Below are 15,478 nucleotides of genomic sequence, written 5' to 3'. Positions count from 1 at the left end.
CTGTGTGGAGATTGTTTATAAGACACTTCAACGAAAAAAATCTTTTCTTAATAAAATTGACTTGGGGGTGTGTCCCTAGCTTCTCTGGGCCTCATGGTATCCTCCGACCATGAAGTAAATTAGTTAGATAGTGTAATTGTATTCTATCATGCTAAGAAGAAACATAAAATGAAAAGTACTATTAATATTAAAATTTAAAATAAGATTTGTTCTACTGAGACAAAAAAATTCCAGTTTATGAAACAATAAAATATGAGGTAATTCAAGTGTTATAAGCATTTTACTACAGGGGTTCCTGTCACAGCCAAGTCACGCAGGATCTGTCAAAATGTAATGCGTTCACCAAATAGATCCAATTCACCAAAGTTGATGAATGTAACCATTTTGAAGCTCTTATACTACTTCAATATGATCTCTTTGAATATATGTTGATCCACATATCAAAATATATCAGATAACTTGATGCTCTAGGCATTTCATAGACATTGTCCAATTTAATCTTCCTAACTTGGAATTTACAGAAAAGGAAACTGAGGGCAGACCACGGGACTACTGTTTGAACCCCACCTGAGTCTGTCAGATACAAGCATTTACATTAAGACTGTGCTTTGCAGACTCTGGTTCCATTAAGTTTTTACTTTGTCACAAAAAGAGACCTGGTCAAGTTTATTTGTTCTGTTATAGTAGATTTTTGGTTTAAGTTCCTTTTTTTCTCCTTTCCCTCCCGCAACTCCTTTCAATTGTATTGTTTTTTTCTCTTTTGTGGCTGGGTTTGATTTTTAAACAGACTTCTCAGGAAACCTGTGTTCATGTAAAACTGGAGAACCAAAGCACTTACTAACTGGAGTAGGCAGGTCCTATTTGAGGGTGTGGGGAAGGAGCCCACCTCAGAAAGCCCCCAGAAAAGATTCTCTTATATATGTGCGCCAGGTGATATATCTTCATACCTCACTCTCTTTAGTTCATGTGAAATATTATTATGAATGCTGTTTTATTTTCTAAATGAAATCATAAAAGGATTTTACCTTCACTCTAGCTTACTTGTGAACATAAGTGATCAAGGAGACTTAAATGCCATTCTTCAAAAGCAATAAAATCAAACGGTTACTTACAAACTGTTGTCTTCCCAGTTTCATCTAAATGTATAAGCAAATTGAAACCTGCCAAATATTAGCCTCAAAGGTTAGTATTTTTCCTACATGCACAGAAGCCGTGGTACTGAAGCTGTGGACTGAGAACAAATGATAATGGTGCCAAAGTCTTGGGAAGATTGCTTTTCCTAAAACAAACAAACAAACGAAAACTCATTCTTATTTTTATTCTTATTTTTTCTTTCTAAAAATTCTTATTTTTTTTAATAACAGGAATACTAAGAGCTTTCTATTATAGACCTGATTTTTGAAGGGAGAAATTGGCTGAATGTGATCTATCTGGATGGAATTTATTTTAAACTTTTTCCTATTGAATATTCTGCTTTTCTGATTAAGAAACGTCTTGGGAATTTCAAAAGTTGGTTCACTGCTGGCTTCTTTCTGTCCCCGTCTTTGCCAGCACATTGACAGTACTACTTGCTGTGTCGTGAGGCAGAGTCAGACATTTCCTTCGTTAGCTGCCACAATCAACCCAAGTGTCTGCAGATGCAGGGTTCACACTGTGACACATCATCTTGACGGCAAATTCTTTTCATGGCTGTTATCTCTTCCACTTAAACCACTAACTTCATTGACATAAACAGGATCTTCTTACCCTGGCCCAGCAGGAGATAGAAGAAGTCTTTTCAGAGCATGTCTTTCTCTGCCACAGAGAAAGTGTGAAGCCAGAAGTTTAAAATCGCACCATTTTGTAAAGTGTAAAGTTAGGCCTTGGCATTACTCCAAAGTGCACAATATCTTGGGAACCAGGTGTGCAGTCAAAAATAGCTGCTTTCATTTCTATAACACTGAGAGTCAACAAAACTCATTTACATACATTATTTCATTTGATTCTAACAATAATCCTGTGAGGTCAGCAGGACAAAAACTATTATTGCTATTTTTCAGATTAGGAAACCAAGATTCAAATGTTACTAGTGTGATTATTTTAAGACAATGGGAACTAAGAAAGAATGGTGAGCTGGGAGCACAGTGCAATTTCACGTGCATTCCCACAATTGCATGGACGACAACCCTGCAAGGATGTGGGACAAATCCTCTTATTCCAGTACTTCAGGTAAAGAAACAAATAAATGAAGGGACGCTTTGTCTGTGTTTCTGCTGACAAATACAGAGCTTTTGACAGGACACACTCCCCTTGTTACTGTCCCTCCTGGTGGGCAGCTATGTGGAGGGACGGGCCAGGGCCCTGGCTAACACGGTCTACTCACTGGCTCTGACTCCGCCCCTCCTCCCACTCACTTCCAAACCCCCCTAGCCAGCCTCCACACAGCTGTGGAGAACAACTCAATCAGACATATTTTTATTGAGAATTTGAATAAAAGTCATATAAATAACATTACTGAAATTTTGGAAAATAGAAAGATGAAAAAACCCACCAAGAAGTCCCATGACCCTAACTAAACCTCACTGAGTATTAGGGTAAGTTTCCTCTTTTCTTTTTCTTTTTTTTTCCTTGTACATCTGCTTTTCTATTTGTAATTATAAGACCAATTTGTATACATTTTAATTTTGCACTGTCAGTAATTGTATCCTAAGGTGTTTATCTTGTCACTACACTAGTCTTTTTAATAGCCATTCTATGAAGTAAATAAAATATCATTTACTATGACCCAATTGTTAGACACATATGCTATTTCTGCTGTTTCGTGGGTGTAGTTTTCTCCCTGTTTTGGATTGCTCCTCAGGATAGATTCCCAGAAGTGGGATTACAAGGTCAAAGAGCGTTTTTCTGGCTCTCGGTCATGCCAAAACACTTTCCTACGGATTTGTCCTAACTTAAACTGCCGCTGGTAAAATAAGAGATTCATTTCATTAGGATAATTATATTGATTTTTGGAATTTTATTTTTTATTACTCTATTATTTAAATTTGTATATTGCTAATTATTAGTACATTTCAACATTTCCTCATTTTCATATATATTTTGTGTGTGTGAATGATCTGTTCATGACAGTTAGACTTTGACAGTATTGTCTCTCTGAATAGTTGAGACTATGAGTAGTTCCCAAAGCATGGGGAAAGAAAAAAAGCATAATTAAGAAATATAATGACTTCTAAAATCATAATTAAATGACTCGGCAGTTTTCCTGCCTGCAGCTCCTCCTACATAATGTACCAGAGTTTGATTCGTGTACGTGATGTGGGAACAAGGTCAAAATCACGTCAAGGTCCATCAGTTCAGTTCAGTCACTCAATCATGTCCGACTCTTTGCGACCCCATAGACTGCAGCATGCCAGTCTTCCCTGTCCATCACCAACTCCCGGAGCTTACTCAAATCATGCCCATTGAGTCAGTGATGCCATCCAACCATCTCATCCTCTGTTGTTGCCTTCTCTTGCCTTCAATCTTTCCCAGTATCAGGGTCTTTTCCAATGAGTCAGCTCTTCACATCAGGTGGCCAAAGTATTGGAGTTTCAGCTTCAGCATCAGTCCTTCCAATGAATATTCAGGACTGATTTCCTTTAGGATGGACTAGTTTTGATCTCCTTGCTGTCCAAGGGATTCTCAAGAGTCTTCTCCCACACTACAGTTCAAAAGCATCAATTCTTCGGCACTCAGCTTTCTATATAGTCCAACTCTCACATCTATACATGACTACTAGAAAAACCATAGCTTTGATCAGACGGACCTTTGTTGGTAATGTCTCTGCTTTTTAATATGCTGTCTAGGTTGATCATACCTTTTCTTCCAAGGAACAAGCGTCTTTTAATTTCATGGCTACAGTCACCATCTGCAGTGATTTTGGAGCCCCCCAAAATAAAGTCTGTCACTGTTTCCATTGTTTCCCCATCATTTGCCATGAAGTGATGGGACCGGATGCCATGATCTTAGTTTTCTGAATGTTGAGTTTTAAGCCAACTTTTTCACTCTCTCACTTTCATCAAGAGGCTCTTTAAATTTGTAAATCAAGGTCCATAAATGATCCTAAACCAAAACATTTGCCCTGTCTTTATACTGGACTACTCTTCACATTAGTTAGCACAGAAAAAGTAAAGATTATACACCCTGGTATAAACCGAGGCCCTACACACTCCAGACCAACTGAGTTAACTTATTCGGGATAAACCAACTAAATGTGCTGAGCCTGTGTCTTCATTTATAGAAAGGAATAATAGTGATCCTTATACAAGTATGTTGGGATGACTGGAGAGACATGTATATTACCTATGTATATTAAAATGCTAGACATTAGTAATTTTGAAACACAACTTAAAGAGCTAAGAACACTGGACTCTAGAAGCACCAACACAGATACGACCTTCTCATTTTCTAATCACTGAGGACCCCAGCTAAGACCTATAGGGAACAAATAATATTATCGTCATCTATGTTCGAAGCTCAGTATTATTAAGAGACTTCACAAAAGCTACCAGCCCTTATTGTTAACAATTCGACAGAGACTATAGGCACTGGACAATTATGGTTTCAAATGGTAAATGTTTCTTCTTAATTCTAGACTCCCATGAGAGCAGAAACTGTAAACTCTTCAATGCCTATTGCATGGCACAGGAGGCATTTCATAAATATATACTTGCTAAATACAGAAACTAATCCTAACAGAGTAACTAGACTTATTGACTCCTATCTTGGGCTGAATAAACAGGCTGAATGAAGGAAATAAATTTGCTAAAGACATCTATTTGAAGAAGAGTGGGAGTTAAATGACCTGACTTACTAGTGCAAAAAAATACATACAAATTTAAATACCAAATCTATGCAATCTGCTTCCTAATAGCATTAAAGCGCCTCACTCTAGTGTTCTCAGCCCTTCACAACATACATGCAAAGCCTAAGAGGAATTAGCTTGTATTTGAAATCCCATCACTGTATCCTCGTGATATTCTTCAAGAAACAAAACCACTGAGCTGCATCAAGACAGCCAAATATTCTCATTTGAAAGCTTGACTTAGCGAAACAGAAATGTATGTACCAAGGACAGTGAAAGGATCTAGTCCACGGACATGCTCAGACATTTTAAGGAAAGCTATTATTTCGAGCTCATGTCAGGATGATGAGAAGGGGATGTAATGAATTACAGAAAAACCGGTGTTTATGCCCGAGAGGTCCCTGGGCTCTTCTGTACCTCCTGGAAATTGTTTATGTGCACAAGTCCTGTGATCATGGGGCTGTGATTAGCGGATGCTGACAGTGTGACAGCAGAGGAAAGCATGAATCACTGCTGCTCCATAGAGGAGAAAGCTGAGCAAGATCAACTGTGCCTAGAGAAGGACTTTTCCCACATTCTGCCTAAGTTCTGGTGACTTGGTGCTGTGTATGGGGCAGAATGGGGAAAGAGGGGGAGGCTAGAGGAAGGATGAATTTCACCATTTCTGGAAGTTCTTCCACCTCTTCCAGTAATTCTCCTCTATCAAGAAATTATAATTTCTTAATATGTACCTAACAGCTAATGATCTCCTTACTTTTTTTCATATTGATCCATCTACTTTTTTTTTTTAATTAAACTCCCCAAAGTGCTCAGCACTATATTTCTGAAATGACTCTAGCAATAGGAACGTTCATGTCTCTTCATTCCATGCTCTCTCTGCATCAAGAACCCAAAATAAGACTGGGGAAATAAAATTTGGTAACTTTCTGAAATTTCTAGGAGTTATCCACCAATGAATTTGACTGGATGATTGAGACATAATAACATGTCATAGAGATATTTTGTTATCATCTAGAAATGGTAGGGAAAGGTAGCTAGAAAAAAAATCTTCACTGAACACAGGTGGAGATGTCCATCTTTGGCAAAGTCTGTTCAGTCTTGCTTGGTTGCGATGTTGTCCTATATTTAGGTACAAAGACAGAATATGAATCTCAGTTGAAGCAACTAACTAGAGAAAAAAATATGGTGATACACAACTGCCTAAATCAGTCAGAAGACACTAGTTCACGTCAAGTATTGGCATTACTTGATTGAAAAAAGACTTCATACCTCTGAATCCCTTGAATTTGTTATGTCTGATTCTTTGGATGAGGGATACTTATTCTATATCTTACTGTCCACTCAAGAGAGGTTCTTGAACAAAAGTAGATGCACTTCCTGTCACGGACACCAGTGGTGGATTTGGGAGTATAGCTAGACTCATCTTCCTGCAGGCCCTTCTCCTGTCTAAGTCTGAAAAGCTGACTCAGTTCTAACTAATGGATGGTATGGTGGGGAAGACCTGTTAATTGAAGGTAACTGAGAAGAAAGCACCCTCAGAATGACATGAGGTGGGACAGTTAGAGTTGATGTCATCTTCTGATGGCTTTCAAGTGATTTCCTTAGAAGAAATCTGTCCATGATCCCTGAGAGAGATTTAGAGGGAAAAAAATAAAAAACCCTGGGGTTGGATGAGGGCCTTTATTCACAGCTGAAACTGATGAGGCCTCCTGGCAAAACCCCAAAGCACTTTGTTTCCTGTCTTCTCAAAGTCCTGACCTCCAGTATTTAAGGAACCAATAACATTTTCTCATTTCTTGAGTTATTTTTCTCATGCAACTCATGGCAGCTGTTTGCCAGCTCAGCATTCAGGCTAATTTGTTACAGAAAATGGGGTTAATGTGTGTTTACCAAGTTCTAAAGATTATCACAAAGGCCTAAATACATATTGTGTGCAATCAAATTAAGTGTATAATATCTTCATCAGTCACGTGTATTGGAACCTTGAGATCCAGAACACAATTTCTAGATATGTCTCAGTTTCTCATTTGTTGTTTTTTATTTTTCCTTGGAAAGCAGGATACCAAAATATTCTGATAATGATTTAACTTTTCTTTAAAAAGCTTTCTGAAAAGAAACACAATTTTTGTATTAACTATGTATTTGTGCTATTTTACAATATTTTTCTTCTGTATCTATAGTAAATATGATATTCATAGGTGCCTCAGCAATATTAATTGGGTTGGGAGAAGATCCCCTGGAGAAGGAAATGGCAACCCATTCCAGTATTCTTGACTGGGAAATCCCATGGACAGAAGAGTTTGGTAGGCTGAAGTCCATGGGGTCACCAAAGAGTCAGACATGACTTAGTGACTAAACAACAACAGCAATCTTACATATTCACTGGAGGACTGAAAACTTCTACCCAGATAATGAGAAAGAAAAGAAAAATACACATAGTCTGTTCATTTCTTCAAATATTAAAATTTTGCAAGTGCTAAGCCTGTATGTATCATGTTACTATCTGCTTTCATTTGAAAAAAATATTAGTGATATTCACAGACAAGGGGAAAAAACTGACATTTGATTGTCCCACTGACAGCTAAAATCCATTGGAAACCACATACATTCACTTCCTTTTAAAAAAAATTTCCAGGAACTCTCTCAAAACAAAGAGCCAAAAAGCTTCCCAAGCCATAGCCAGCCCATTGTTCCCTGGTCCTGTTTGGGGTTTTGTAGCACTAGTTGATGGAGGAATAGTTACCAAGCTGTGGCAACGTTTTCTCAAGTTTAAATCTCAAATATTGGAGTTGGGGTCCAGTTTAGGTATTCTGGTACATGATTGTATATATTTTTGTCCAATGAACTTTCTGTTTCTAAGAAGGGAAGAGGCTGGAACAGTATAGTAAAAGGATCATAAGGCTGCTTGGACATCAAAGAGTGCTCCACAAAACTCAAAACTCACATTTTGATGTTAAGAGTAAATGATTCAGAAACTTATGACTTACATATCCCTAAAAAACACACATGGACTCAAAGATATGAATTGGAAAAAAATTCATAACACAATAACTTTAATATATTGCCTACCAACATTTAAAAGAATCACTGCAGATGCTGATTGCAGCCATGAAATTAAAAGACGCTTGCTCCTTGGAAGGAAAGTTATGACCAACCTTGATAGTATATTAAAAAGCAGAGACATTACTTTGCCAACCAAGGTCCGTCTAGTCAAGGCAATGGTTTTTCCCGTGGTCATGTATGGATGTGAGAGTTGGACTGTGAAGAAAGCTGATCGCTGAAGAATCGATGCTTTTGAACCGTGGTGTTGGAGAAGACTCTTGAGAGTCCCTTATACTGCAAGGAGATCCAACCAGTCCATTCTAAAGGAGATCGATCCTGGATGTTCATTGGAGGGACTGATGCTAAAGCTGAAACTCCAATACTTTGGCCACCTCATGCGACGAGTTGACTCACTGGAAAAGACTCTGATGCTGGGAAAGGTTGGGGGCGGGAGGAGAAGGGGACGACGGAGAATGAGATGGCTGGATGGCATCACCGACTCTGTGGACATGAGTTTGAGTGTACTCCGGGAGTTGGTGATGGACAGGGAGGCCTGGCGTGCTGTGGTTCATGGGGTCACGGAGAGTCGGACACAACTGAACGACTGAACTGAACTGAATTCAATACTTGTAGCAGAAAAAAAGGATTTGCCCAGGATTCATCTGGGCATGTATCTCTGCCATCCTTGAAGTATAATGGCCTTCAAGGACTCACCTATGACCCAAACCAGTTTAAGCACTAAAGTACATAGTTTTCTTAACCAGTTTCTTTATTGTTTAACATTTTCTTTGAAGAATAAGCACTGAAAGATACTAATGGCAATGAACAGAGTAAAACATAATAAATTATTCTCTACCTTAAAAAACTCACTTATTGACTTTTCCCAACAAATATTTATTGAGCATCTACTATGTGTCAGGCACTGTTCTGAGCTCCAGGGACTCAATACGAAACATAACAGGTAGGCTCAGTGTGTATGGAATTTACCATAACAGGAAACCTTCCCTTTCTTGCTACTGTGTGAAGCAGCTCTTTAGCTGTTGTCAAAAACTTGGATTTAGACATCTGGATGACTAACTTTGTGTCTATCCTGAACATCTGCAGAAGAGAAAGAATAAAAGGTCCTAGGGGACTCTAAGTGAATTTATGAGAGGCAGACCTCCAGTTCACTTGGATTGGCTTTCTAGCAAAGATGCAGTGAACAAAATGATGTAAATTAATCTGATTTTCAGAGAAAAGCTGATGTTATAAAAGAAAGTTATGATCTTTTCAAGGGGCTTATTTCAATCAGCTATAATCATATAAATCAATTCAATCATATAAATCAATTCAACAGGACAAATACTTAGATAAAATTTTATTTATTCCCAGCTCAAGAGAAGTGCCATGAGGAAAAGAGGGAGAGATCATAAGAACTAAAGAAGAGCTTCATATGTTACCCAGCGCTTAGATGCCCTTGGCCTGCATGTGTACCCCTTAACAGCAAGACATTAAGTTAGATCTCCAACGTCTAAAAACTGCCCACAACTTCTATCTTAAATCATACATACTAACCCAACAATTCTGCTGCTCCAAGCTCTGATCTCCTGACCACCCAATATGAGTCTACCAGTGTCACACAGCCCCTACCCAAACAGGTACCCGCTTCCCTCACCCTCAGTTGTCTGTATCTCAGCTTCCTACATGTTTCCTTTCCTGTTATAACCTTAACGCCTGTCTCAGAGTAAGTAAAATATTTTTTTGTTGGATGGATGGGTGAGCTTCCCTGAAAAATTTCCTGACTTGAGGCTCCTGGACTTTTCTGAAACTACAGCTTCCATGCAGATGCTTAGGGAGAGACCCCTGATAGATTTACCCCCTCAGTAAATTCCTGACAGGAGTCAATACAAGTAGATTCCATTGTCAAAAGAGACCAGAGTTCAAATCCCAGTTCTCCTTCCAGTTCTCTCAAATTCTAGTTTATGAGCTCTATTATTCTAACCAATGACTTTCCAGCTCTGGGCCTCAGGGCCTCATATTACACCTGTCTCCTCAGGCTGCTGAGGGTGGCATGTGATGGGTTCCTTAAAGCACCAGATACACGCTGAACTCTCTCCACCTTCCAATACAAATTCAAGACAGTTAATCTTGGGGAAGGGGGAAATAACCTCATACAATTAAATTTTACTTAAGAACTCTTGAAGTCAAGAGCTGGGAACAGCAAAGGGAAAGGCTGGGAGGTCTTGAGATAACTCTTGTAGACATTTTCCTGAGAACAGCTGTGCCTAAGGAGGGTTTCCAGGGAAACCACTGGAAGAGAGCAGGAGAAAGAGGAATAGAGTCAGTTCTAGAAGGCATTAAGACTTAGACTATGTCAGGAAGCTGTGTCAAGACCCCTGGTCTCCAAAGTGCATGAGATGACCCATGAGGATGTGGAAAGTAAACCTTAAAGTCTCTACTTATAATTTTTTAATCCAAAAAGAAAACCTTTTTAAAAATTAAGCTTTACCAGCATTTACTATACAGGTTGGCACTGGCCTCCTTATCTTATCCATATATCAAGAGGTCAAGGCCTCAGTGACTGCTCAGGAGGGGTCCCAAGGGAGAGGGTTCCCTTGGTGGACAGTGGGACTGGGAATGTATTACAGATCCCATGTGCCTGGTTAAGTGGGTTTACAGCTCATCTAGCCCAGTTTTAACTAAACTAACCTCAAAATAGTCAGGCAGCCCAGAAAGTTTACTCTAAAGAAACTGTGGGTTGGAGATAATACTCATAATATGAGGATCAGCAAATAACAGGAAACTACAAAGCCAACACTTCTACTCCAAGTAAGACCTCTTCATCATCTATAAGATCAAAAACTATAACAGTCTTGTCAGATCTGGCATGTTAAATCACACTGCTCTCACTTAAAATATTATCAATAATATTTATCTCAGGAAAAACAAAAATGTCTTTTGTATCATTGAACTAAGTGAATGAAATAAAAATTATGAATAAAATATTATCACAGTTATAGCTCATCCCTTTAAAGTTTACATATCATATATGCTTTATAAATATATATATATGTGTGTATATCTATATATATATATCATGATATAGTAAAACATGCATATATTTTATCCAGAAATAAGTAGGCATACACTAGAAGCACATGCTCCTAATTTTTTCCTGACAGGAATTTCCCCTGATAACTTGAGAGACCCTGCCCTTGAGAGCAGTTTGCACATGTACACACGGCAGGAAATCACCTGGCTGCAATGAGCAGAGCCCTGCAAGAGTGAATCAATGTGAGCCAAGCCCCGTCTGGGTTCCTGGAGACCACCAACAGTCAGGCCATGGGACAGGAGCCATGCTGGCAGGCTCCCCAGAGCAATCACATGGTCAGCAAACAGGAGGGGCAGCTGACCAGCCCAGGTGAAGACACACTAGAATTAGCGGACATTTATGGCTTTGTTTATACCCCTTACTCATGGAAAATATTTTGAGGAGGAAGTTAAAAGAAAAAATGGAATCTGGATTCTTGAACAGGAAGGGGGGAACTTTCAATTGTAGCAAGCAGTCTGGGGGAATGCAACAAGATGGGATTTGGAGATAAGAATACACAAGGGGCAGTGAGATAAGATGACTCAGCCAAGGGTGTTTTGAAGAATGAACTGAACTCTTATTCTAGCAAGCAGAAACGGGGAAGGAAGCTCCTTTGATGCCAGGATTCTCATTTTGAGACATAACAATAATGACATACTTCACAATGGCAGAAAGAAGGGCAGGAAAGAGAGGTGGTGCTCAGGATTTAGCCTAGTTTGCGATTAAGGAACCAGCATGCACCATTTCGGCATTTCCAAGTAAGTTTTGAAAATACAAAAATATTCTAAAATGGATGATGGAGGAGTAGAGAAAGCTTCCCTCTTCCCCAAGGAAGAGCCTATCTATCAGTTACAAGAGGCTCTCCCTCAATATCAAGGGCTTTCCTTCTTCACTGTTGCAGTCTCGGTGAAAACTGCAGCTTTCCAGAGCAGCTCCCTTCTAACTCGTGACTCAGGAATCAGGCTGCTTTCATCTTGTGGCTCCATAATTTTAACCCATGGTTTCCAGGCCAGCTCGGCAAGGGAAGATTGGAGCTTAAAGGTTACAGGGGCCTCCCACTGCCTCTGCCTAGAAATGGCGCATATCATTTCTGCTCATGGTCTATTGGCCAGAAGTAGCTGGGAAACGTTGTCTCCCAAGAAAAAACAGGATATTGGTGAGCATCCAGATGATCTAAAAGAGTATATGAGCACTCACTTTGAACTACATTATGAATTCACTGGAGAATCCGTGAAGAATTTAGAAAATGTGACTGAGAGCATGAAATAAACAACCTATGTATTCTCAGGAATACTTTGCTAGAAGGTCTTTGTTCCCCATTAAAGGTGCCTAAATTCCCCCTTTAATATCCTAGGGCAGAGCTGCCTACTTGGGCAGGTAATCTTCAGTGTAAATCATTAGTAGTAATTAGCGACTTCTCCCTGGTTCAAGAGAAATTTCAGTTTTTAGTTAAAGGTTGTTACGGGGTTTCCAATAATTACTTTTTCCTCTCCAAATAACTCGTTAATAATTTTGCTTGGAATCAGGGGCTGAATCAGTTCCCTGAGGTGAGGATTCTCTGTCACCTCATCATTTCTTGGATCTTTACCACTCTGTTCCATGAATTTTCTGTTTCCTTTCTGCAGTGACGGTTTCTATCCCCAGAGACTCCCCAAGCTCACTGACAACACTTTTGCTGTTGTTGCCATTTAGTCGCTCAGTGGTGTCAGACTCTGTCACCCATGGATTATAGCCCGCCAGGCTCCTCTGTCCATGGGATTTTCCAGGCAAGAATGCTGAAGTGGGTTGCCAATTCCTCCTCCAGGGGATCTTCCCAACCCAAGGATCAAACCCTGCAAGGATCCTGCAGTGCAGGAGGAATTTTTTTTTACCACTGGGCCACCATTTAATCTTGACTGAAAACCTGCAGGATCCACTGGAACACAGGTCAAGTTGACATGTTAAGGGCAGGAACAGAATGACCTGGGTCACCTGCCACAGTAAAGAGGAGCAATAGTAGAATTGCTGGTGACACTCAGAGCTCCCATCTGGACTTCCTCACCACAGCCTGTTTCCTAGGAATGCAGGGAGAAAATGCCCCAGGAAAACTAAAGGTTTTCTTCATTGCTCATTCTTATGCTTGATTTGAGCCATTACAAGGGAAAGGCAGAGAAATGACTCAAATCCTGATTTCACAGGACTGTCCAAACCATCAGTGACTCCAGAGCCTGGATACCCTGAGGACTGGGGCACCCCAATCCACACACGGGGAAACGCAGAGGCAGTTTGGGGAGTTACAATGCTCATGTACAATATGGTGCTTCTCAAGTGATTCCGAGACATGCCCAATCCTTTGAGGAAAGTCCAACACTTGAAATCCTGACCTTGGGGAGCAGGGGGCGTCATCTTCCACTTTAGCCACAAGCACTTCATTTTCCTTATCTATGAATTAGAGATTTTAAAAAATAGTAATATCCAGTTCAAACAGAGGTTGCAAGGATTCAGTGAGATAATGCCTAAAGCAACAGTTCAGGGCTCAATCACTTTAATCTCCAGTAGAATCAGTTCAGATGGCAAATACTCCTGAGCTGCAGGGTGCAATATAGGATTAAGTAGAAGACAGGAGACTTTTCCATTCTTATCTTTGTTCCTCTCTCTCTTTCTCAGCTCAGACCCAGCCTTCTCTTCCCTTACCAGCTCCTCTTAAATTTCATGAGATTAGCAAGAGAACTCTACTGCTCCAAACTTTAGAGCAGCAAATGGAAAAATGGAATGAATAGAACTGAATTCAACCTAAACAAGAAGACTCGGGAATTTTACAAGCCAACCCTAATAGAGGGCTTTCCCCTTCCATACTGCAATCTTGCCCCTCTTATAAAGTGGCCCCTATTATGGCATATTATGGACAGTTTTGAAGTACAGGTAAAATGGGATGCAGAGACTACAGTCATGTCCACACATGTCCTGAAGTCACTGTTTGGCCTAGCCTCTTCAGAGGAAAAAAAAAAAAAGAAAAAAAAAATATATATAGCATCAAACTAAAAGTGCCAGGACCTAGACCTTTAATTATACAGCTTCTCTGGATAAAGGAGGCCACCACTAATTTTATATTGTCTGACTATTGCCTGCACAAGTACAGTTTGCAAGAGAACAGAGCAATCCCGAATTGGGCCATAAGGATAAAGGTCTGTGCCATTTAGTGCCCCCATCTAGGTAAACCAAGACATGAATAAACTTATTTCCATCCTGTGAAACTGTAATAGTAATGATGAAGTAAACCTTCAGTGATGCAGATTGTAGGTTCTCTGGAAGATAGACAATTAACTAGTAATCCACTCTGGTTACTCCACTCTGAAAACTTATTAGCTATTGAGCCAAAGGAGAGGCTTACTCAGGGAGCACAATTCAATCAGAAATTTCTAGCAAGAAATAATTGTATAACAATACCCTCAATTGTTGCTTTGTATATGTTTATGAAGCTTTGGCACTATGAAAAGAAATCATGACTCTTGACAGAGCGATGACCTAGCCTATAACCCAATGGCACGATACTTGTTATGATGTTTTATAATCATTTATTTCTTATGATAAAAGTAATCACTTTAAAGGTAATCCTGGTTAACTACAGAAACTTTGGGGAATACGATAAGGAGACTGAGAACTCATAATCCCACTTCTCAAACAATCACTGTTCACATTTTGGGTTTCCTTCATTCATGCACATTGACCTGAATAGCTGAAACCATGCATATATCTTTGTATACTGCTTTTTAGACTTAATATTATATATTCAGCACTAACAGTCATTAAAAATCATCAGCTATGATCATTTTTACAGCTTCATTCCTTTGCACTGAAGACCATGCTACTATTAGCATGGAAGTCTACACTACTTATTCACTCTCTTAAAGTTAGACATGTACGGTGTTCCAAGTTTTCAGTTCTTATAAGCAATTGTGTGTTGAACATCTTTATGCGTACATTCCTATCAGCATTTTAAACTATTCCTTAAAACACACTTCCAGACATCAAATTATTGAGTCAGAATGTGTGAACACCTTATAAATAAGCATTTGTTTCTAACACATAGCATACATACAGCATCACGCTTATCTTTCTAAGTGGGACAAAGCAGATGAGATTTAGGGATAGGAGCAGGGAATGGTGAGGAGGCAAATAGGAACCCCAATCTCTAGTTATTCTATGAAGCATTCTGGCATCTGCACCACCTAGTGAAACAGTATCCATTTACCTAGTTCCTGATGTGTAGGATGTTTTGACAGAAGGACAGAAGGGAAAAAATCTAGCTTCCTCTTCCCAGATAGAGAAGAGCCACTAGGCCAAAAAACATGGCAGGGGTATGTGGGTCTTCTGCCTATGGGCCTCTGTGGCACCCAGAGAAGCCCTCCTATTCTCAGTCCCTCTGCTGCTGGAGAAGGGAAGGTACCCCTGATTTACAATGCCCATGACACTTGCCAAAGACATCCATGCAGCTTCCACCTCTGTCCACAGAACTCCCAGCCTTTTGCATTTAATGCAGGAGGAAGAAATCAAACAACCATTTG

Source organism: Moschus berezovskii, chromosome 10 (genome assembly GCF_049115385.1).
Source record: "Moschus berezovskii isolate FMDL1 chromosome 10, NW_MosBer_1.0, whole genome shotgun sequence".
NCBI lineage: Eukaryota > Metazoa > Chordata > Mammalia > Artiodactyla > Moschidae > Moschus > Moschus berezovskii.
The sequence above is the reverse complement of the archived record's forward strand: the minus strand, read 5'-3'. Positions refer to the sequence as shown.